Genomic DNA, 25,446 nt, shown 5'->3' on the forward strand with positions numbered 1-25,446 from the left:
TAGTCAAAACTTTCACTTGTCTTTATTTAATTTAAAGAGATACTCTCTCTAATTAATTCAATTGGTTTAAGTTATTATCTTTGAAATAATACAAATAACTTTTAATTAATCTAGTTTTGTTAAAATTCTAATCACTTGTAATTCAAGTCAAATGTTTCTATCAAGGTCCTCTTTTCTTAAAAAAAAATTGCTCTTTGTTTAACTATTTTTCCAAAGTTAATCGAACATTGTAAATTATTTTTATAATTATTTTCCTAAAAAATTGTCCAAAAATATTTTTGTCAAGTCGTAGGATAACCGCGTGTTTTTGGTGGTTGAAGTAGTTGGTTTTTGAAGTGATATTTAAGACAGTTGGATCATGTAAATGTTATTTTTGTTTTGATGGATATTGTTGCCAGTTGTCGACTTTAAATTGTATATATAATGCATTGTCTTACCAATTCCAAAAAGATTTCATTTATTAATAGACTGTAGTACTACTACATGAGTAAAAGATATAACTGCATCTCTGATACACATTTCCAAAAATCAACCACTAACAACAAACCATACAATATTATTTTTAGGCCTTTCTCTTTTTCTTCACCCATTATCAACTTTTGTTTTAGTTGATGCCTATCTATTTCGGTGTCTTTTAGCAATCCTTTAAAGTGATCCTCCTGCTCTTCGGCCTCTTTGAATAAACTCAATAGCAAATTCCTATTTTCTTCAAAGTTTCGAAGCCTTTCTAATATTTGAAATTTGATAATGCCTTAAAAATTTGATGTCTCAAGTCCTAGACTCAATTTTGATGGGTTGCTCGTTGATGAATCATTTTCAAGCCACTTACAAAAAAAGCATGCACCAATTGCACAATTAAAGAATTGTCGACCTGTGTTTGTATCGGCGTGTGACGTCCTCAACATAACTAAATTACCACAATGACAAACGCAAGACTCTTTTGCATTGGATGTTTGAGATGCTTGAGACATAATAAAAGGAGATGTTCAAGTATTTTAAAATAGAATAGGATGGAAGAGTTCATGAATCCTTCTTTATATACACTAAAAAATGCAACTGTTATCGTTGAAAAGTAGCAATTCGTACTTTGTTACTGTTATAAAATTTGGATAATTGAGTTTTGTCACTGTTGGTCAAAATATATAGATAATTTAGACAGTCGATACTTTTTCATGTGCTTGGTTTAGATTGTACCAACGTCATATACACTTCAACACTAATAAGATGTATACGAGTTGATATCATGATCCAAAAATGATCTATACTACACCTACTTGAATATGACGCTTAAATATAAATCGTAGCTAGTAGAGAACTTCCTTCTTTAATCATATTCTAATTCATGTATTAAAATCATTGCATTATGAATACCATGAATTTTCATATATTAATATTTTTCACAGCTTAATACACAATGAGTGGACTCGATAATAAACATTAATAGACAATGTATAAAATGTATGTCATCTTTTGATTGATCTATATTAGATCGTAAGTAATTACGATAATAACTGACAATAAATTTACCAAAATGTTGGCAGCCAAAAAAATAGTAGTTTGATTACAAAAACAAATTCAACCAAGCTTAATTAAGATTTGTTGTTGTTCACACATGTGGTTCTCTTGTATTTACCATGTAAATGAGTGCCATCAACCGCAATTATCTTTCTGATGTGGGCAAATCCCTTAATGCAAGCACCGAAGGCCAAGAAATAATACATGAACTTTCGACTATCCTTGTTTACCATGATACAATAGCCAGAACCAACATTAAGTGTCTTGAACATGTAGGAAAAAGCCGGTAAGCATGAACATCCGTTCTCCGCTGTCCCTCGGACCATTTCCTTGGAAACCACACCTCCTTTCCAACATTTCCAATAGCTTGTACTACAACGAAAATAATTAATCATAGCCCTTTGAATCTCTTTAACATTTAGACCCTTGCCATCACAATACATATTTACACAAAGTGAAGCAATGACTTTGATTGAGATTTTTCTATGGCTACTGTTGGCATGTTCAAAGCCACAACTATGCTCGCCAATGTACTTGTAGATACGAAATCTATCCGAACACTCATATTTCCTCGCCCGCAACATCCATGCACAGTTGTGAGATACACATTTCACCTTTAAATATTTAGTACAACTCCTCAAAGTAGAAAAATCAAAAGGCTTCTTTGTCGCCGCTTCAACTAATAACAATTGCAACTCATTCTTGTAAATGAAAGTTTGATTTATGCATAAATTAGTTCTATCAGAGAAGGAATGGTTGGATTGTGATCTCAATTCCTGTTCTCCCTGCATTTCTTCACAACATTCACGTTCGGGATCTTCAGCATCTACTGGCTGATTTTCCACATTAGTTAAATCATCATGTATATTCATTGAATGACCACCCAAACTCTCATTTGAATGATCACCCAAGCTCTCCGTTGAATGATCACCCAATCTTTCAATTTCAATAGAATCATTGTCATCGTTAAATGAATTTGTTGGTTCAATTGGAGACCTCTTATTGATGTGTATCCTCAATGTAGGCCTAGAGCCATCAATACCAATCTCTAACATGTACAAGCTAATGTGCCGATCATTTTTTATGAATGTGGGATGTATTTTTCCCCTCCCATTAATTTGATAGCTAATCACCAAGTCATTTGTCTTGCAAGTTAACTGACCAGGCTCAATTACGCCTGCAATCATATCGTCATATGAACCATTGCGACGCAACACAATGGGCACTGTCGTTTTACTAAAAGATTTCCAATTCCATCTTTTGGGAGTCTCCTCCCATACCCCCATATAATCGCCACCAGCAACAACAAATTCAACTACTGCCATTATGGACTGCAAATATCGATACTAGATTACAATTTCAGTCTTTAACGTTCTATGAGGTATGAAATCCGTACAAAAATGCGACTGGATGAGATTAGGTTACAAAATTCAGCTCCTACAATGGCGAAACGTTTTTTAATGCTTTTAAGCTAAACAAATGTATCTCCTAATGAGTTATCAAGTGATTATGAAAGATTTCTCAAATTTATAAAATGGCGGGAAAATCATTTTGAAGCTTGATTTTTGAAAGAAGATGGAGTAAAAATGAAAATAGAGTAGGAGATGATGATGATTTTACCATGAAAATGGATATTATGGTCGGAAAACTCATCGGAATCGACAGTTTCGACAACAGCAAAAAAGAGCTGCTCTTCTTTCCCGTTTGACTTTTTTCTTTTTTCTAATATAATTTTTAAGAAATGCAAATAGATATATATTATTCCATATTTGTTGGAAAAGAAGAGGGGTGGGGGGACCATAGTGGAGATATGGAAACTTAGGGAGGTCTTTTGTATGTCCCAAGTAGGGTACTTGGATGATGTAATAATTAGTGGGTATACCACTAATTTTTCAAGACTAGAGTGCCTCTTTTGCCAACTCTCCCAACTAAGTAGTGGAAGGAACACAATAAAAAAGAAAACACATGGGAAGGCAGCATAGTTGAGATGATAAGGTGACTGAGAAATTTATTCCAAGGCACCTATCACTGCAACTAGAAAAACAGAATGTTTTAAATTTATTTTTATTTTTATAATTCAAATTTCTTTTAAAAAAATTACTAGAATATCTCTGAACATTGATGAACGGTTAGATTAAGTTTTCCATATCATGTTAAATCATAAATCGTACATGCACCTGCACCATACCCACATACAAATTAAATTATTTTATTTTGACCCATCCCACTCTGTCCCGCACCAGCATATAGTCGAACCGTCCCCACCCCACCCTCCCCACATATGTGTAAACACGTCTCGCCCCGTTGCCATCCCTATTTTTTATCAACTTTATTATAGTATGAATATATCTAAGAAAATTAAGAAAAAAAAAATTTAGAAGGTTAGCCATTAATTCATGTTTATATGTTATAATTGACTTCTTTGTCCATTCGATAAACAAAAATTCAATTGGAAGATAATTGATTGTTATTCTTATTTGATTCTAATTCAATTTGGAATCAGTGGGACCCACTTCACTAAAAAAGCACCTGATTTGTGGAGGTTTAATTTTTGGGTTACAATCAACCTCCGCAAAATGTATCAAATTTAGGGGGTTTCTATACACTTCGCTAATTTTATTAAATTTGCAGTGGGTAAAACCTCTGCGACATCTAAATTAAAAAAAATGGCCATTTCACTCTACTTTCTTTCTTACACCGCATTCCATACCTACAAAAACCTAGAGGGCTTTGTTTCTTCCATCTCCTTCAATGGAGATTATATCCTCTTACGACAGTTGTACTACTGACGATGGTGTTGCCATGTTGATGCTCTCAGTTGAGCTCTCTAGCGCCGGTAATACATTTTCTTCGAGGTTGGTTTACAAGTTCTCAGACGAATTGATGTTGTTTTGGGCATCTGAAGGGAAGAGCATGATGTTGCCGAAATGCAAGAGTGTGGAGCACATGAAGTTGCTTGGTTCGCAGAAGCAACTCGTGTTCTCCAATGAAGGGAGAAAAATAAAACTTATGATTTATATGGCAATGACTTGGGTTGGTTAATAATACTGCTTAATACTATTTGTTTAAGAGTTTTGTCAAAAATTGAAGCTTAAAATGCGGAATGCTATAATGGTAAGAAAACATGGAGCACTTTTTCCCCAATTTCATTTCTTGTGAATGTTAGTCCACTTTCATATGATGTTAATAATGCATTGCGTGTTTTAAGACCCTCATAACGATCATTATTTGCACGTATGAATCATTAAGTATAGGATTGAAAAACTATTGGAGCGAGTCTCAAATTTTTTCGAAACAGTTATTAAAGAAGTCTACCTTGACTAGTTGTTAAAATTCTTTTGAATTCACCCTTCTGGAGCTAGACTAGCTTACATCATTGCTCGGGGTCTTGAATGAATAATATCAATTGTCAAGATATGATCTATCATTATGAGACACCTCATTCTTAATTAACTAAATTCGGTTGGACTTCAATTGCTACATGGCATCTTTTGATATGTTCAACTGTCAAATCTATATTTGACCAACATAAAATAATCCTCCCATTTTCTAGGTATTCGTTGAATTATGTCCGGAATGTGGGAAAATCTATCTTTTTTATATGTAGGGAAAGGAGATGAAAGGTCTTCTCACATTAATTAAGTAACATACGCCTCCTCGTAATTAATGATCAAGGCATGTAGTGATCAATGAGTGGACCAATTTTTACCTCCAGCTACCGAGGGAATGATTTACATTAACTTTTTGAAACCCATATATACTTTGCATCTTCACCATTCATTACACTTTCATTTTCAACTCGAGCTTTCTCTTTTCTTGTTGAGTACTTGTCTTTTTTCTTGCTCTTTCTCAACAATTGTTTTACTTATATGTGGAGAGTTTAAACCCTACTTCACCAATTGAAAACTTAACTATCACCACTGGTGGCGATCATATTATTGTTGGCAGCTCCTCTCCTCTAATGGTCCCTATCATCAAAGAAGTGTGGCTAGTGTGTCTATCGACGACAACTGATATCATTTTGATGACATAGAACTTCATTCGCATCACACTCTTCATTTTCAGACTAAGAATCAATATCATATCTGCATGTACATTTAGTCTTTCAGACTAACTCATACCCTAACAAATAGCTTACAAGGAGGAGGATTGATTAAGCCTTCAAAGAGACCATCTATCTCATTAATCATCGATGTGAGACTTTTTCATTTTTTAACACCCCACTTCATGCCTAGGACTGGACAACTGGTACATGAACAATTTAAATTTGGAAGCCTAACATTGGGCCTAGTGAAATGATCCTTCTCTGATACATGCAAAATTATAGGCTTTGGACCTAAGTCACACACTAAAAACTAGCTCAAAGGGAATAGGATTTCCCTAACCTTACAATAAGACCACTGATCTCATTAACTACCGATGTGAATTTTTTTCATTCTTTAACAATGACCATGACAATCTGATGAATGATCATCTGGTTGTGATATGTCTTGACCATATACAAAAAGTACGAACTGATTACACTTTGGAGAAGAAGAGTATCCGAGTGGAGACCCTAGGTGAGAACGATAGAACATTTTATCAAACAGTTTGAACTCATTCTTCTTCCTTAATAGGTATTTATGTTAAGAATACTTTGGTCACTTGCACTCAACTAATAAAATTCCTTTCCATGAATGAAGCAGTGGGTGGAATATTGATTCTTTAATCGCTTGAACAAGAAAGGCATATATCCAGTTCTCCCTCCACTGCCATTGATGGAACCACTAACAATACTCAACCAAAGAGGCGGAAGGTTAAGAAAGAAGAAAGAGCAACCTAGGGCAGGTGAGTGAAATAATTACTTTCCACCAGTGGCGGAGCCAGAATTTTCAGGAAGGAATGTCAATGGTTGACAGTCAGTAAGGAGTGTTAATGTAACACACCATTAATTGAAAGAGCTAAAATTAGGAAGACCCATTTTTGGAAAGAATGAAAATCTAAAATTTGGCAAGTTATGTTGAGTATGAGTTTTGGGTCAACTTCAAACGACCATAACTCCTAGCTCAGGATGAGTTAGGTGTGCTACAAGATACCGTAGGAAATATCTTTGAATTATCTTTCTAATTCCACCAAGTTTGCTCAATTTCGAGTTTGTATGAGGGAGATATGCCTATTTGAAGTTGGGCTGTCTACATAAAGAAAGTCAAAACCGGATTTTAGAAGGGTATTATGGCCTTTTCATTACCCAATTAAATTATTTCATTTTTAGTAAGTTATTTGGGGTCTAAAATGAGTTAGTTCAGTTTACGCAATTAAGAAATACGCTAGGGCTTTGAGAGAAGAGAAAAGAGGAGAAAGGTCAAGGCGTTCTTGGAGATCTCTTGCGGAATCGAAGTCATTTTGCCAAGGGTTGATCCCTAAAGAGGTATGTAAGAGTTTCATAGAGTTGGGATCATTCACCCACGTGCCAAGCATGTTTGTTTCAGCGAAATTCATTCTATAAAGTTGAAAGTATGATGTTTCTTGAATTATGTTCTTGAAATTTGCTTTAGTTCTTGAGATTTGATGGGATTGTTGAGTTCTTGATGGAATCCTGTCGATTTTAGAGTTTTGTTTGATAAGATTCTTGTGTTCATGTACCAGGTATATGAAACTAAAGATTAATTGAGAAAAATAATCAAATTTAGGCAAATTAGGGTGAGAAAACGAAGAAGGAAAAAGTCTGGCAAATTTCGGCACGTAGGTTCGTGTCGCGGACTTGCTCCCCCAGTGCACAAAAATCACCTCCGCGTCACGGAGAGGACACGGACTCCTTTGTTTCAAAATAAATTTTGCGATCAAATATTTAAATGCATCTCCACGTTGCAGACTTGCTTCTAGACAGTGATTTCTTGATCGTTTCTCAAGTTTTACTATCTAAAATCACTCATAAACATCATCAGATCTTTCCTATCACAAATCACAATCCATAAATTCAAATTCAAGAAAAGTTAAGAGCAAAGTCTAGAGGGTTCTTAGAGTCTTTTCAAAAAGTCTTTTGCAAATGTTTTAAACTTGTTTTAAGACTTGAGTTTTGAGTTAAGTGAGAGTAACAAATGATGTTCATTTCTTCAAAAAGAGTATATGGAAACTAAGTATTTCTAAAGAGTAAATGTTTTCACATTTAAACAAGAGAGGAAATACCGATTTCCAAGAGAGCCTTTGAGCTAGTTTTTGAGTAATTATCTCAAACCACAGAAAGAGGTTTTGTTTTTAAACATATGAACTGAGTATTTTGGGAGCAGTATTGAGCACCGATATGGAGACGAGTTCATAATAACTCAAGTCTCCATAAACCATGTAGCCATCGGGGGTAGAAAGGGTCATACTTTTTAGATGATTCCTTAATGCTTATTAGCATAGACTAGTGGATCCACTTAGTTGAGAGGTTCTATAATCCGACAAAGTATAGGACAGTTCTAGTAGTGTGGGCGAGACGTTGTATCATCACATAGCTCATAGTGATGGTTGTCGATTAGAGAAACTCCCACAAAATTATATTACTTTATATATAAATTGAGTTGTTATTGTATTTATATAAATACATTGAGTTGTTATTGTATATCTTTAAATACATTGAGTTGCTATTTACTATTTAAATGCTTTATATAAACTACACCTTTACTGTTGTTTATTTCTGCATTGTGTTCAGTATCCATGAGTTGAGTAAAGCTGAGGTAAGTGTTTCTTTCAGAATTCAGTTCAAGCTTATGTCATGTTTAGTTTTCCCCTCGCATGCTCGTACATTTAATGTACTGATGCCTTTTGGCCTACATTATTTTATGATGCAAATACAGGTAACTAGAATCAACATCCAGTGCCTCGTTGATCAAGTCGAGCATCAAAGTCAGTTGGTGAGCCTCCTTACTTTTTGAAAGATCCATTTGGTTATGCTTTGTTTTATTGCTTTTGGCTATTTCAATTGTTAAGATGATCGGGGGTCTTGTCCCGACATCCCTCTTAGTATCTAGAGGCTTCATAGACAGCTAGATATGAGTTCTTTAGTCTGATATTTCAGTTGTTTGATGTTGAGACTTGAGTTTCCATTTTAGCTAGTTGAATGTTTATTTTAAGACATTCTAAGTTTATTTCATGAGTTTATCTTTTGAGACTGTTTCAAGTTATTTAAGTCTTCCGCTAAGTTTTAAGCCAGGCCAAGGGTTCGCTTGGGGCCAGCAATGGTTCTCGAGTGCCAGTCCCGCCCAAGTTGTACGCTCCGAGCGTGACAGTTAATGACTGACCTTAAGCAACTTTTGCAACACCTTAATTAACCACCACACTAAAACTTCATGGCCTTATGTAAGGAGGAGTCAACACTTGTGTGTGTGTGTATATATATATATATATTAAATTAAAATTTAACCTATGTATAGTTCTGGCGAAAGGGTGTCAACACCCCTTGGACAAGGATATCTCCGCTCCTTCTTTCAACCTTCTCTCCATAAGGAAGAAGTGGGAAGGAAAGGATTAGCATTTCTCAAAATTAAGTTTTACCTTTGTTTAATTTATTTCTCCTCAGAGGACTCAATTTCTAAAGTATCTATCAACATATATAAAGATTAATTAGAGAATTTGATACCTTGATCATGGTTCTTTTTTAATGCAATGTGGTAAGATATCAATTATATGTATAGTCACTTAGCTAAATCAACATAAATTATTTGCAGAATGGAAACCAAGTTCTATTAGTTGTTACTCCTATAAAATAAGAATGCAATACGGAGACGTTAAATAACACATGTCATGAGTTTGTCACATCTCTCCTCATCTTTTATGGATTCATATGTAAGTAAAAAGATTACAAAAAAGGAAAATAATCATTATTTATAAATAGATTAAAAAGGAAAGTAGGTGTGACAAATTAAAACGAGGAAGTATATCTTTATTTACCCTTCTTTTTCTGTTTCAAATATGTAGGAAGTAAATTATTACGTCAATGATGATTTTAGCATGACAAGAGCGACCTATTTAGGAAAAATAATCAACTAATTACCATTAATGAAAAAATTATCTTGAATGTCTAGATCCCATTAATTAATTAATTAATATATATTCTATCTATGAACAAAAAAGTCTTGACCAAAAATAGAAAAAAGTTAAATGGTTAACTCCATGGCCACTATATAAGTAGTGTGGCATTAGCCCTTTAATGAAAATATACATACAACAACAAAAAAAAGAATAAAGATTTTGAAAGGGAAACACGACTGCTAACAAAAAAAGATATGATTAATCGGTTGACCCTCTGCTGAATGCTCTTACGTGCCTGATGACAATAGTGCTTCTAAACCTGATCTCCGTGCTAATGGCTCTGTTGCACAGTTACTTGCTAATCTTAATGATGCAAGGAGTCAAAATGGGGTGCTTCAAACTGAAATTGGGTGTCTACGGACTACTCTAGTTGAGTCTCAAGGGAAAGTTGCATAACGGAATGACTAGTTCCCCATTAGCAGCAGGAAAACAACGCTTGTGTGGATACACTATTGCAACTTCTCACTCCCTTACTGTCCCCATCTGTTCCTCATCCTAACACTTCCCTTAGATCCTTCTACATTTAGCTCATTTTGCTTCTTTTAGAGACAATAACTATATTTGTTGTGTTTTGTTTGTTCAAAACACTCTGTTGGTGCCCACTTTGGGCTTAATCAATGTGCTATTTGGTTAATTGTGTATATGTCTCATATATGCTTGCTCTGTATGTCTGATTATATGGATGACTAATATCATTGGATTGCAAGTTTCAGCTGTGTTGGGGTTTGTGTGTGTTGCCACTCTTGGCTCTGAGTTTGCTTTGATTCCTTGCTTGTTATTCGTATTCTTACCTTCTTTTTGATATGTCAAAAGGGGAAAGTATTGTATTTATTTGTTGTGGTTGTGTTGACTCTATTGCAAGAAATAGGTATCTCATATGAAAGACATATTTTGTAATTATTAAAAAGGAGGAAATTGATGATTTGATAATACTCTAAGTAAAAGTTTGGGTAATGGTAAAGTGAACTGGGCTCACAATCTTGTACCAGAACTGAGATAAAAGAATGAGTAAGAAGTAAATGCACATTAAAAGCAAAGACTCCTAAAAAAGGAAAAGAACTGCAGAAGACTCCTTATAAAAAAGAAAAGGAAAATTGTTTAAAGTAAAGAACTACTTTCCTTGTAGGATTCAACTAGGATTTAATCATCCCTTATAAGAGGATCATGATCTATTTGTTATCACACATACCATTCTTAATTAACTAAATTCAGTTGGACTTCAATTGCTATGTGGCATCTTTTGATACGCCCAACTGTCAAATTTTGATTTTGACCAACACAAAATAGTCCTCTCATTTTCTAGGTATTCGTTGAATTTTGTCAGGAATGTGGGAAAAGCTATCTTTCTTGTAGGGAAAGGAGATGAAAGGTCTTCTCACATTAGCGAAGTAACATACGCCTCCATGTAATTAGTGATCAAGGCATGCATCGATTAGTGAGTGGACCATTTTTTAACTCAGGCTACCGAGGGAACGATTTACACTAACCTTTTGAAACCCATATATACTTTGCATCTTCTCCATTCATTACACTTCCATTTTTAGAAAAAATCAAGCTCTCTCTTTTCTAGTTTCTATCCTTTTTTCTACTCTTTCTCAACATTTGTTTTACTTATATATGTGGAGAGTTTAAACCCTACGTCACCTATTGAAAACTTATCTATCACCACCGTTGGCAATATTATTTTTACTATTATCATCTCTCCCCTCTAATGGTCTCTATCGTCAAAGAAAACTGACTAGCATTTATTGACAACGACTGATATCATTTTGAGGACCTAGAACTCCATCCACAATCACACTCCTCATTTTCAGACTAAGAATCAAGATAATGTCTGCATGTAAAAATTAGGCTTTTGGGTTAGTTCATATCCCAAAAGATATCTCAAAGGGAGGAGGATTGAACAAGACTTCTAAAGAGACAATCCATCTCATTAATCATCGATGTGAGACTTTTTCATTCTCTAACACCCCACATCACGCCTAGGGCTGGACAACTGTTGCATGGATATATAATTTAAATTTGGAAGCCTGACATTGGGCCAAATTAGATGAACCCTGCTTTGAGACAATGCAAAATTATAGGCTTTGGACCTAAGTCACACACCAATAGCTAGCTCAAAGGGAGGAGGATTTTTCTAACCTAATAAGGAGACCACTCATCTCATTAACTACCGATAATGACCATGAAAATCTAATGAATGAACATTTGGTTGTAATTTTTCCTAACCAAATACCGAAAGTACAGACTGATTACACTTTGTAGAAGAAGAGCATATGAGTGGAGACTCTAGGTGACAACAATAGAACTTTTTAGCAAACAATTAAGAATACTTTGGTATCTCGTGCTAAACTAATAAAATTCCGTTCCATGAATGAAGTAGTGTGTGGAAGATTGATTATTTGATCGCTTGAATAAGAAGGGCATCCAGTTCTTCCTCAAACACCATTGATGGAACCACTAATAATCCTCAACCGAAGAGGCGGAGGGTTAAGAAAGAAGAAAGAATAACCTAGGGGTGGTGAGTGAAATAATTGATTTCAATAAGTGGCGGAGTCAGAATTTTCAAGGAGTGTCAATGGTTGACAATGAGTAAAGAGTGTCAATGATTGACCTTAAGTAACTTCTGCAACACCTTAACCACCGCACTAAACCTTCATGGACTTTTTTTAGGAGGTGTTAGCACATGTTTATTAAATTATTAAATCAAAATTTGACCTATATATAAAGTGTAATTTTCTGGCCAAGGGGTGTCACTACACCCCTTGGGAAAGGATAGCTCCACCCCCTTGCTTCCCAGATTCTCTCCTCAAGGAAGAAGCGAGAAGGAAAGGATTGCCATTTTTCAAAAAGTAAATTTTGTCTTGACCCAAAAATGAACGTGATGAGACCCATCTAATCTCATTAAGACAAGTCAGCCTAAAATCCAACAATGCGAAAGAAGTGCAAAAATAAACTAATAATAATATAAGTTTAACACCCCAAAAATTTCTAAGTTAAGACCCGAACTATTCTTTATTTACATGAAATGTCGTATCGAGTGATTCTTAAATTTACCCATTTGTATAAAGGTAAATTCTTTATTGTGAGAATGATGTTGGTTATCAATGAAGGTTACTAGAATCTCCTAGCACAAAGTTGAGTTGAAAGTTTCCTTACCGATTAAGTTTTGATGTAAGATTCTACTTGGGTCAACTTCAAATGACCATATCTCTTAGAATATAAAGAGTTATATGGCCCAGAACCTATCAAATTAAAGGTATTTAAATCTTCATTCCAACGCCACCAAATTTTTAACAATCTGAGTTTTAAGTAAAAAATTATGACCATTATAGTAACCTGATACAGTGCAGTGATAGATTAGCCGACAGAAAAACATTAAAAGGGTCATTTTTGTCTTTTTACCTCTAAGAAAACCAAAAACGAATTTCTTGACTAATTAAATGCCCAAAACAATTAGATATTCATCTCTTAATCCCTTATTCTCTTCTCTCTCAAACCCTAAGGAAAAATCAAAGTAGAAGACTTTCCTTCCAGATTCTTTCAATTTTTTTCAAGATTCTTCTTCAAGGTAAGTCCTTCTCTAAGAATTTCATTCTTCCAACTCAAATTCCTCCATACAATTACGGATCACTAATGGAAATTATAATTCTTGTCCATAGAGATTTCAAGAAACCAATTCAAGAATATTAAGAAAGGTTTTCTTGATTGTTCTACTTCAAGCTAGGGTTTCAAGACTTCTAATCAAGTTCTTCTTCAAGATTCTTCGAGAACCTTATTCTTCTAGGTATGTAAGGCTATCATAGTGTTGGACTAGTTTGTCCTCACGCCCTACACCTACTTTCAAATCAGTAAAACAATAATCTAGGATTCTATCCCTGGATTTGAGTATTCTTGAGATGAGTTGATTTTGAGTTCTTGAGTTCCTGATTCTTTTGAAATTATATTCCTAATTATTGAATTGCTATATATCATGCATTAAGATTCTTGAGTTGATTCATACATGTCTATATTTCAACATGAACCATATGAATTGAATATTCTTGAGATGAGTAGTATTGTTGAGTTCTGAGTTCTCGAGTCCTTGAGTTCTTGTGTTCTGAGTACTGAGTTCCCATATTGCTATTAAGACCCCTGAGTTGAGTCGTTCATGTCCATAATTCCGCATGAACCCTATGAATGGAGTTATAATTTTTGAGAAGCTTTTTAAAGCTAACACTTGAGTTCTAAACTGTGTTTTTGGGAAAGTAAAAATGAGTTTAGAGAAAGAGTTTTTAAAACAAGATTAGTATAAGAGTTGAGTATGCCATCAATGTTTAAGTAGTATGGCATCTAGATATACCATCAATGTTTATGCAATATGACTTCCTGAGTCATCAATGATCAAATCACAATATGATTTTGATATATTTTGAGATAGAATTTTCAAGTATGAATTGAGTAAGAGTATAAGAGAACTAAGTATTCCCAAAGGTATTAGTTTTTACATTGATAAAAGAGAAACTTTGATTTCTAAATGAGTTATAAGTTCAAACATATTTCAAGAGCAGCTACCTCTTTTAAGAGGATAGTTTGAGGAATTATCTCAAATAAGAGGAAGAGTATGTTTTAAAACATTGAGAAGGAGTATATATTATTTGGAGTAGTATTGAGCACTGATATAGGAATGGGTTAAGCCAACTCACATTCCTCATAAACCATGTATGTCAACATCGTTACATGATCATATTTTTTAGATGAATCCTAAGTGCCTTCGGGAAGAGCTTAGTGGAGCCACTTAGTTGAGGTGTTCTATACCCCAGCAAGGTATACGACAGTTCTGATAGCGTGGATGAGACGATGTATCATCACATAGTTCATAGTGATAGTTGTCGATTACCGAATCTCTCAAATAAAGTTAAAAAGTGTATATTTATTATATTACTTAATATGTTGAGTTCAGAGATGAGTAAATACTCTTGTAAAGTTTTAATGTTTTTTCTTCTTTATTTCTTTACATTCAGTTGAGTTTATATCTGTAACACCCCAGAAATCTAATGACATAAGCTAGAGGCTAACATGTAATCTAGTAGCCTAATGAAGTAAAAACGAAAGGTTAGAGTCCTAAAATAACTTCTTTAATGTAATACTAGGGTTTTAGTGCCTAAACATCAAGGAACGACCCTCTAGGATCCCTCAAGGATCCTTGAGGAGGACCCAAGGAAGGTCCAAAAACTGTCAAAAAATAGCTTGAACCACGTTTGGGCACCCATGAGCCGTGGGTGGAACCACGCTCCGTGGTTAGAAGGCATGTTTCGAGACTTAGTTTACCCACGTTGGTCCCCCAATTTCCTCTCTCGGGCCCAAACCACGACTATACAGTACGTGGCGTCACCCAACCTACGGACAGTAGGTGGGTGTCGTGGGTTGAGACTTAGTCTCCTCACCCTTGCCTTGATCTTCCCCCTCTCTGATGCAAAAAAGGAGTGTGCAGGACGTGGCGTCACCCCACCTACAGTCCGTAGGTGGGGCAGTTGTAGGTCACACTTGGAGTTCACCATTTTCAGCCATTAAGAAGGTTAAGTTGGTAATTTCCTAATTAATTAATTAGAGTTAGGGGACGATTTTTATAGTATTATAATATATATTTAAGGCTTTTAGGACTAATAACTACCCTTTTAACTCTCATAACTCAAAAACTCAAAACTCAACCAACTTCCCTCCCAAAAATATTTTCTCTCTAAACTCCATTGAAGGACAAAGAAAAAGGTCAAGATTAGGGTTCAAGCTCTAAGATTTTCACTCACATTTCTTGGGAAAACATCAATTAAGGTATGGGGATCTTGATTCATGGAACACCTTTCTCCTTGATGCCCTTCATCTCTTGATTTCGAAATCTGTAACTTGTTCAAAAACTAGGGTTTTAATTCTAGCCATGGGTTCTTTCTAAAATGATTTTATTATGTTAATTGCATTATATTATGAATGATTTGATGTTAAATGGTGATTTTCATTGTAAAATTCTCCTTGAACCCATGAACACCCCCATGACCCCAATTTCATATATTGTGATGGGTGTATTGATGCAAGATGATTACTATGAATTATTACTATGTGATTTAGTTATTGAATCTTGGTTTATTCATACCTATTGTAGTATCTTTAGGTGTAATTGTGAGACATGATTCATGACCTTGAAAAAGGGTAAATTGCTAGGGTTTGTACATATGGATGCAAGATGTGTATAAACTATTAATTCACTTCGAAAATAAATCTCCTATGGCTAAGGTGTAAAGTATGGTATTGTTGAAAGGTTTTCCTTCCCTTACCCTTACACTTGATGATGTATGAATAGTCTAGGATGATGATGATGTTATTGTGTTAATTGAAAGTCCATTCTCATGTAAACACTATGATGTAATGTGAAAGTTCTACTCACATACTAATGTTGATTCTAAGGTTGAAAGTACACTCTCACCTTTAATGAATCTATGAGCTATTTTGATGAATTTTATTGAATGAATGGTAAAGCATTCCTTCACACATGTAAATGCAATTCAAGACTAATTATGTATAATTTGGGAAATAATTCTTAGCACCGAGTGGATATAGACAATGAGGTAAAGGCCCTTCCGCCAATACAATAGGTTGGGTCATCTAAGTGAACTCATGAGATGGAAGCTCCTCCGCCAATGCAATAGGTCGGGTTTCTAGAAGCAATCTCCCTATCCCATAACTATGTGCCAACATAGGACTTTAGCTAGTGGATCCATCTAAAGGCTAAACATGTTAGTTCTACCTTAAGCAAGTAGGACACCTTCTTTCGGTGTGGGGTTATACAACACTGGATTCCATGTAGCTCACATGGTCTATGTCGGTTATGGCTATTATTCCCTGTATGATAAGATAATGAATGAGACATGAACTAAACTATGACTTCTTGGTGAGTTTACTTAGTAAGAGTGGGGGTATGTGACTTCACTTTTACATTGCACAAGTAGACTTAGTAGGATGTTATGGGATGGTTCCCTTATGATACAATGAGATATGAATGTATGTATGTATCTTGAATGGATAGTTGATATGAATGACTTTCCTTATGTTCAAGTAATGTACATGACTAGTTCCTTACATATAACTATTGATTATGATGAGGTCTAAATATGATATGTATGACTAAGGTAGCTTCAAAGGAGTACTTAGTATGGTTGGTATTATGGGATGCCAACCATACATTGCACAAGTGTTCTTTAGGGGTTGCTAAGGTAATGGCTTTACTAGGTAATGAACATAAATGTGATTTTTGGCTTGTATTTGACATTGAAGATGCATGTTGGTTTCTAAACTTCACAAATGCATACTTTTCAAATAAAATGTCATTTTTATCATATTTCAAGGATTTTATGCATGTTCCATACTTAGTACTTTATGTGCTAACCCCTTTCTCCTACATTTTTATAAGTGTAGGTTCCGGCTAGGTGATGTACACTCTCTTTCTTGAAGAAGACTTGGATTGCTTTTCTCCAAGTTGTGGTGAGTCCTCAAGTTTGAGGACGGATTAGTCATTTCTTAGTTCCTATTGTACTTCTTATATTGAGACTTTTATTGATGTAAAGGACTAAGTCTCAAACGTTGTATTCCTATGTTTTAGACGGTAAATGAGACAAAGTCTAGATTCCTATGATTTTCCTTTATGAATAATGAAGTTGGACTTCAATTGTAAAAGTTTTAAATTTTCCGCATTATTTATATGTCTTATGTTATGATGATGCTAGAGGCTCGTATGAAACCCCTTCGGGGTCAAGTATGTCGTGTTACGTCTAGGGGGTACTCCTGGGTCATGACAATATCTATATCTAGTGTAGTCCTTTCATTCAGTTCTTTGTTATTCATCTATATCACATACTCGTACATTCATTGTACTGATGTCATTCGACCTACATCTTTTAATGATGTATATACAACTTCTTAGGATACTCATCAAAATTCCTTGAGATCATTTAGTCAGCTTTTGAGTAAGACCTCCTTGCTTATGGAGGACTCCAGTTTTTATGAGTTGTTACTAGTAGTTTTCTTGAGGATTCGCGGGTCTTGTCCTGACACTCATCCTTGTATACAGTAGAGGCTTCAGAGATAGATAGTTTTGGAGAGTCTTTCAGTTTTAGATATTTTACTTAAAACTTATGTTTCATACTTAGTATATCCAGTTCAGTTTTGAGATTCAGTAAACTATTTTTAAATGTTTTTTCAATTTAATGCTTATGTATGTTTGAGTTAGTCTTCCGCTTGTAGTCAGCCGTGATGAGGATTTGCGTGGGACCAGCAAATATGGTTCTCGAGTGTCGGCCACATCCAGGGTATAGGCTTGGGTCGTGACAATAAGTGTGGAAAAAACTTAGTCATTTTAAAATATCCCCAAAACCTGGTTGTCACGTGTACAAGCAACTAATGCAATAATACAAATTGAAACGAGGGAGTATATCTTTATTTACACTTCTTTCTCTTCTCATATTATATATTTATATATATAAGAGAACGCTAGGCTCACCTACGTGGCGCCACCACAAAATAGGATTCTCTTTTAATTTATATATTTCCAACTACGTGGCACCACCACAAACCAAGATTCCATTTTAATTTATTTATTTCCAAAACTAGTCTTCCTCTTTCATGAAAAGTTGTGACTTGTACTAAAAGTTTTGACTTTTATGAAAAATTGTGACTTTTATGAAGAGTTGTGACTTTTAGGAAGAGTTGCGACTTTTATAAAAAAATGTGATTTTTATGAAAGGTTGTGACCTTTTTGAAAGGTTGTAACTTTTCCAAAGAGTTGTCACTTTTACGATAAGAAATAATAAGCATTTGTTCACACTACCCTTTGTTGTCTATAAATAGAGGATTTCCTCTCATTTTAAATTTTAAAACAACGAAAATTCTGAACTCCTTCTTATTCTTCTTTTTCTTCTGCACAATTAAATATTTGTGTACTTTGCTCATGTTGAGCGGCTCACTGGCACCATTGTTTTTTGTATCAATACATTGGTGAATAGAATCGTTCCATCCTGAGAGGATCTATTCTTTTAAACCTCGAGTACTAGAGGGAAATAATTTCCTTAAGGGGACACTGTACATTCAGTGGGCTCGATTTTTTCCTTTTTGTTCCATTCTATTGTTACTGATCCTGATATGTTTTTTTATAGTCATTAATTTATGCTTATGATATTAATTGTTGCTTTTGAGTACATAGCAAAACGACAAGAATTAGAACATAGGCAAAATAGATTTAACAATAATATATTCGCAGGAATTTGTCATAAATCTATAATAGCACAAAGAAAGACTATTTTATATCTAGAAATACAAATAAATAACTTAGAATATAAACTACAACATAATTTATAAATGAATAAAGAAGAATACGCAATAGATGAAAAAACATATGAAAATTATGACGGATTAAAAATAAAGATAATATTTTCTAATCTAGGAAGAAGATATAAGAAAATAGGTGACAATAGAAGTTTAATGTTAGAGAAAGAAACGATAAAACTAGAAGATAGTTTAACTGCTATGATAAAAATAACAAAAGAAAATGAAGAAATAGATAGAAAAACGGAAATTGAAAAAATAAAACAACAAGCAAAAAAGTACAACAATTAGAAGAAGTAAAAAATACAAAAATAATAGAGCTAGAAAAAGAGCTAGCAATATTAAAAGAAATGTATGAAATAAAACAAAAAGAAAAAGAACAAAAAACGAAATTAACAAATGAGATAATTAAATTTAAAGAAAAATTGCAACTAGAAGATGAAATAGAAGAAAAAGAAGAAAATGATAATCTACCCAAAGTAAGAGTTGATGAAATAAACGACGATGATCTAGAACAACATTCGGAAACAAGCGAAACATATACGAAACTTTTAGCAAACATAGATAATACAAAGAATTTAGAAGTAAATACAGAAGACGTAGACATGGATGAAAAACCTAGCACATCAGGAGTAAAAAACCCAAAAAATTTTAATCCAAAATATTATAATGAAAATTATGAACAATATGATAAAGAAAAAACTACATGGGATAAAAGATTAAGTAGAAAATGGACGCCTAAACCAATAACTGGACAATATGATTTTTTAGATTTAGACTGTGTAGCAGATATAAATAAAACAATCCAATTATGGATAGGATACATATCAAAACAATTAATAGATAACAAGATAGGAATAGCAGAGGCACCAGGATACATAGAAAGAACAATTATAGGAACAGTAAAATTATGGCTACAAAATTTAACAAGTGAAAGCTTAACAACTTTAAGAAATAATAAAAAATTTGATGGTGGAATAGCCACTACAACTATGAAAATATTATATAAATACGAAATAGCTATAAGAAATGAATTTAGTAGTATGACAACAGAGGTAGAAGAACAAAATAAATAATAAATCATAAATCGGAATCTAATGACAAAATTAGCAATATGTAATATGTGTTACATAGATGAATATACATGTGCATTTAGAGAATACTATTATAAAGGAACATATAGCACAGAAGAAAGTAAAGAAATAAGAAAATTATATTTTACAAAATTACCAGAACCTTTTAATTCAAAAATAATAAAAAGTTGGAATGAAGCTGAATTAACAGACACCTTAGGAGCTAGAATGAAATTCTTGCAACGATGGTTTATGGAACTATGTGAAAAACATAAAGAAGAAATAAAAATGGAAAAAATATTAATAAAAAACTTAGCATGTTGCAAAAATAAAATAGCACCTCAATTTGGTTGTACGGATAGGTATTATAAAAATAGAAAGAAATATAATAAAAAATATAGATCAAAATATAAATATAAAAAACCAAGAAGAAGGTACTATGTAAAAAACTACAAAACCAAAAGACCATATAGACCAAAAAGAAAACTAACGGAATGTACTTGTTATAATTGTGGAAAATTAGGACATATAGTTAGAGATTGTAAATTACCTAAAAATCCAAAGAAAAATTAAATATCAGAAATAATAATAGAGGATGAAAACTATACACAAATAGAGTACATAGATTATGAATTAGAAAGTGAAGATAGCATATATGAAATATCAGAAAATGAAATAGATAGTAACATAGAAATAGAATCAGATAATGAATTCTATAATATAACAAATGACTGAAGCAGACATACAAATAATAAATAAAGAAGAACATCAAGACGAAGAATCTTTAGAACAGAAAATAATATTCGATAATAGTATATTTGAACAAATAAAAGGAAAAGAATTAGACCTAAGTGTAGAAAAAATATTCGAAATACTAACAATAAGAAACTGGTTTAAATGACAAAAAGAAGAATATTATGTAGTAAGTCAAAGAGAACATATCATAGATTGTAAATACACTAAAGAAAAGGCCAAAATACCAATAATAAATAAACGAATAATAAATAAAGAAATACAAGATATTAAGGCTAAAAATCCAATTAAATATGTACATTTAGGAGGAATAGAAATATTAATAAAAGCATGTTTTAGAGAAGGAATAGATACACCCATATAAATATACTTAGCGGATGATAGAATTATACAACCCATAGAAAAAAGTATAATAAGTGCAGTAAGAGGTAACCTCATATACCAAAAATTTAAGTTTATAATAAGTGCTAACTACTCAGTAGCAATAAATGACAGAAATATAGATAAATCACTAGTATTATACTGGCGAATGTCAGGGATAGAACTAGCCCCAGGAAGTAAAATATTTACAGCTAGATGTAAAAATTTATATGTTCTAACAACAAAACATAAAATGACAGCAAAAAATAAAATAGATAAAATAAAAATAGAAGATCCCTTTGAAAGAATAGTTATAGTTATAGATAAAAACGATTATAGTTATAATGAAATTGATATAGAAGAAGATTTAGAAATAGTAAAAGAAAGACTAAGCACATCGAAAAGAATAAACAATGAGATACCCCAAATATCATCAAAAATGAGTACATCAAGGAGAATAGATAAAACCCCACAAAAATCAATGGAAGAAGATATAAAACCACATCATTACTACATAACGGAAATAATGGAACAACGAAAATATTTAATATTAATAGATACAGGACGAGAAGAAAACTATATTACAAGAGAATTAGTGACGGAAGATGAAATAATAACTATTGAACAATCATGCCCCGAACTACCAAAAGCATTAATGTATACCGAAGAAACAACAGAAAAGGAAATAATCATTGGAGGAGTACCAATAGTGATAAAATTCAAAATATATCAAGGAAATGAAAATATCATTTTAGGAATAAAATGGCTAGAACAAGTAAAACTATATAATCAAGAAGACAAACAGTTAATAATAAATTATGAAAATAAGAGGGTAATAATAAAAAGGACTTTAGTATGATAAAAATATGAAAATATATACTTGCAAAGATAATAATAGTATAATAACCCAAAAACCATTAAAGTATAATTTTAATGATTTAACCGAATTTAAGATACATATAGATGAATTACTAGAAAAAGGATATATACAAGAAAGCAACAGTAAGCATACAAGCCCGGCATTTATCGTAAATAAACATAGTGAACAAAAAAGAGGAAAAAACAGAATGGTTATTGATTATAGAAATTTAAATGCAAAAACTAAAACATATAATTATCCGATACCAAATAAAATACTAAAGATAAGACAAATACAAAGATATAATTATTTTAGCAAATTTGATTGTAAATCAGGATTTTATCACTTAAAACTAGAAGAAGAATCTAAAAAACTAACAGCATTCACTGTACCACAAGGATTATATGAATGGAATGTATTACCATTTGGATATAAAAACACACCAGGTAGATATCAACACTTTATGGACAATTACTTTAAACAAATAGAAAATTGTGTAGTGTACATAGATGATATATTATTATATTTCAAAACACAAGATGAACATATAAGATTATTAGAAAAATTTATACACATCATAGAATATTCAGGTATAAGTTTAAGTAAAACGAAAGCAGATATAATGAAAAATCAAATAGAATTCTTAGAAATACAAATTGATAAAAACGGAATAAAAATGCAAACACATATAGTACAAAAAATAATTAACTCAAATGAACAACTAGACACAAAAAAGAAATTACAATCATTCTTACGACTAGTAAATCAAGTAAGAGAATACATACCAAAATTAGCAGAGAATTTAAAACCATTACAACAAAAATTAAAGAAAGATATAGAATATCAATTTGATAAAAAAGACCAAATACAAATACAAAAGGTAAAATTATTATGTAAAAACTTACCTAAACTATATTTTTCGGATGAAAACAAAAAATTTACTTATATAGTAAAATCATATGCGAGTGAAAAAAGTTATGGAGGAATATTAAAATACCGATATAATGGCAATACGATAGAACATCATTGTAAGTATTATTCAGGAACATTTAATAATACAGAAATAAAATGGGAAATAAATAGAAAAGAACTATATTCAGTGTATAAGTGTTTATTATCATTTGAACCATATATTGTATATAACGAATTTATTATAAGAACAGATAATACACAAGTAAAATGGTGGCTAACAAGAAAAATACAAGATTCGGTAACAACAAAAGAAATAAGGAGATTGGTATTAAATATATTAAATTTTACATTTACAATTGAAGTAATAAAAACTGATAAGAATGTTATTGCAGATTACCTATCACGACAAAGCTACTCAGACTGAGACTGAGGAAGAAGATACAATCGAAAAGATACTCAAAGATATTACTACACTTTGTACAAAAGTGGATAGTATGGACAACGAGATACAAAAGCTAAAGACAAATGAAGATAATCTGAAGTCTAAAGCTAGTCAGCAACATGACTATAAAAATGTGGAGCTACGTCAATCGGAAGACGGAAAAAAGCCAGAGCTAAAAGGAGACGATGGGAAACTCCTTAAAACCCATAATGTTTGTTTAAATACAGATGCAGGTACAAGTAAACAAGTTAGCGATAAACAACATAAAAATGCGAACTTAAACAAGCTATTTGCAAAACCATTTACCCAAAGGACACCTAGACATATGTCCATAGAACCACAAACATCTACATACGCAAATAGTTTGCAAAACCAAAATGAGAAAAAGACATATAACTACATCACACGAACCTATATCGAAAATATACACAAAATCCAAACTTATTTAAACCGCAACCCTATATCAACTACAAAAGAACCAAACCAAGATTATTTGACACAAAAGTTACAAGGATATAATAAGTTAATTGCACGACCAAAAATTAACGCTAATTTAGTGAGAACATGTTACAACTACGGACTGTTAAATACCGTATACACATACGACGGAGAAGAAGTTAGTGGAATCCCTTTAGTTTTCCATTTTAATAATTACATATGATATATTTAAATGAAAAAATTTAAAATGATATATGTACAAACAAAAGGTAGGGCTGAACTTTCTACAAATTAGAATTAGAATATTTGTTCACTTTTTTCAGCCCTTTAAAATTTATTTATCCCTTCACCAATGATTATTTATTTATTAGAAAAATTAATATCTCAGGTTGATGTACATTTGATTCCCCAAAAATATCAAATAGTAACACTTCATGGAAGCAAAAGGATAAATTATAAAATCAAATTAAAGATAATTGACTGAAGGATAAATGAAAACATGTTGTAACTATCATTTTTCTTTACATTATTAATGTTCATTACTACGTAATCTTGTGTGTAAGATTATATAATGTTTTAGTTTTAATAACTGAAGGTTTTAAGTATTATTTTATAAATTCCTTCATATTGAACTCCCGAGCGAGGCGCGGATAATTTTACTAGTCAAAAAATAAAAGAAAATTAATCATAGTGGTAATTAAATGTGAGATCACACATTTGTGAAAGATCCTAGAATTAAGATATATTTGTTAAGTTTATTTAACAGAGGAAATCAAATAAAAATAAATTTATAATATACTCTATTGACTTTATAAAAGAATAAAATGAAAACTTGATGAGTCGATTCACTTACAGGTCTCTCATTTCTACTTTTTTTAAGCCACAAGAATATAAAATTTGGATCACATTTTGAAAAATATTCAGAGGAAATACATTTCAGCTTTTAAATAAGGAATCAAGAAATGAAATCTACGTCGCGATAAAAATATTAATCGAGTACTCTCAATCAGTTCATCCGTGTCCTAAATTGCCTACGTAAAATTCTATCCTTATACCCTAAAATATAAATTTATTAGGACTCAAAAACCCATAAAATCAGTCACATATGGGAAAAAAAAATTAAATAAATAAATATATATATATATATATATATATATATATATAAACAACGCAATACAATATGCAATTAATAACATATGTATTAACACATAATTTTTAGATTTAGCAAGAAATGAAAATTCTAATTTCTACGAATAAACTCAGAAAAATCTAAAATAGTTAACACCAAACCTAACACATAAATAAAACAACTAAATATAAGGTATTTTAACAATTGATTTCAAGATTTATCAACAAAAGAAAATTCCTTAAAACCCCTTTAAAAAGCCATCCCCCCAAATTTTAATTATCACATAAATACTGCAATTCTTACAAGAAGAACAAAAATACACATAATCAAAGAGGGATAACACATATATTAACACATAATTGTCAGATTTAGCAAGAAATAGAAATTCTATCTTGGGAAATAAACTTAGAAAAGTAGCAGTTGATAGCAAATCCTAACACTTAAAGAAAACAATTTTTATTTAGCAAGCAATGAAAATTTTTAGTGAAAAAATAACATAGAAATCCTATAAAAAGTTAAACCCCAAACCCTAATAAACATATTACTATTTAAAAATCTTACAAAA

At 32.3% G+C, this 25,446-nt stretch overlaps 1 pseudogene; it reads left to right on the top strand.

The window, feature by feature from the left end:
• The first annotated feature begins 4,266 nt into the window (after positions 1 to 4,266).
• LOC125834993 (putative F-box protein At1g49610) overlaps positions 4,267 to 25,446 on the top strand; it is a 29,616-nt pseudogene continuing 8,436 nt past the window's right edge.

Source organism: Solanum verrucosum, unplaced genomic scaffold, assembly GCF_900185275.1.
Source record: "Solanum verrucosum unplaced genomic scaffold, falcon-dt-bn FXZP01000058.1, whole genome shotgun sequence".
NCBI classification, from domain to species: Eukaryota; Viridiplantae; Streptophyta; class Magnoliopsida; order Solanales; family Solanaceae; genus Solanum; species Solanum verrucosum.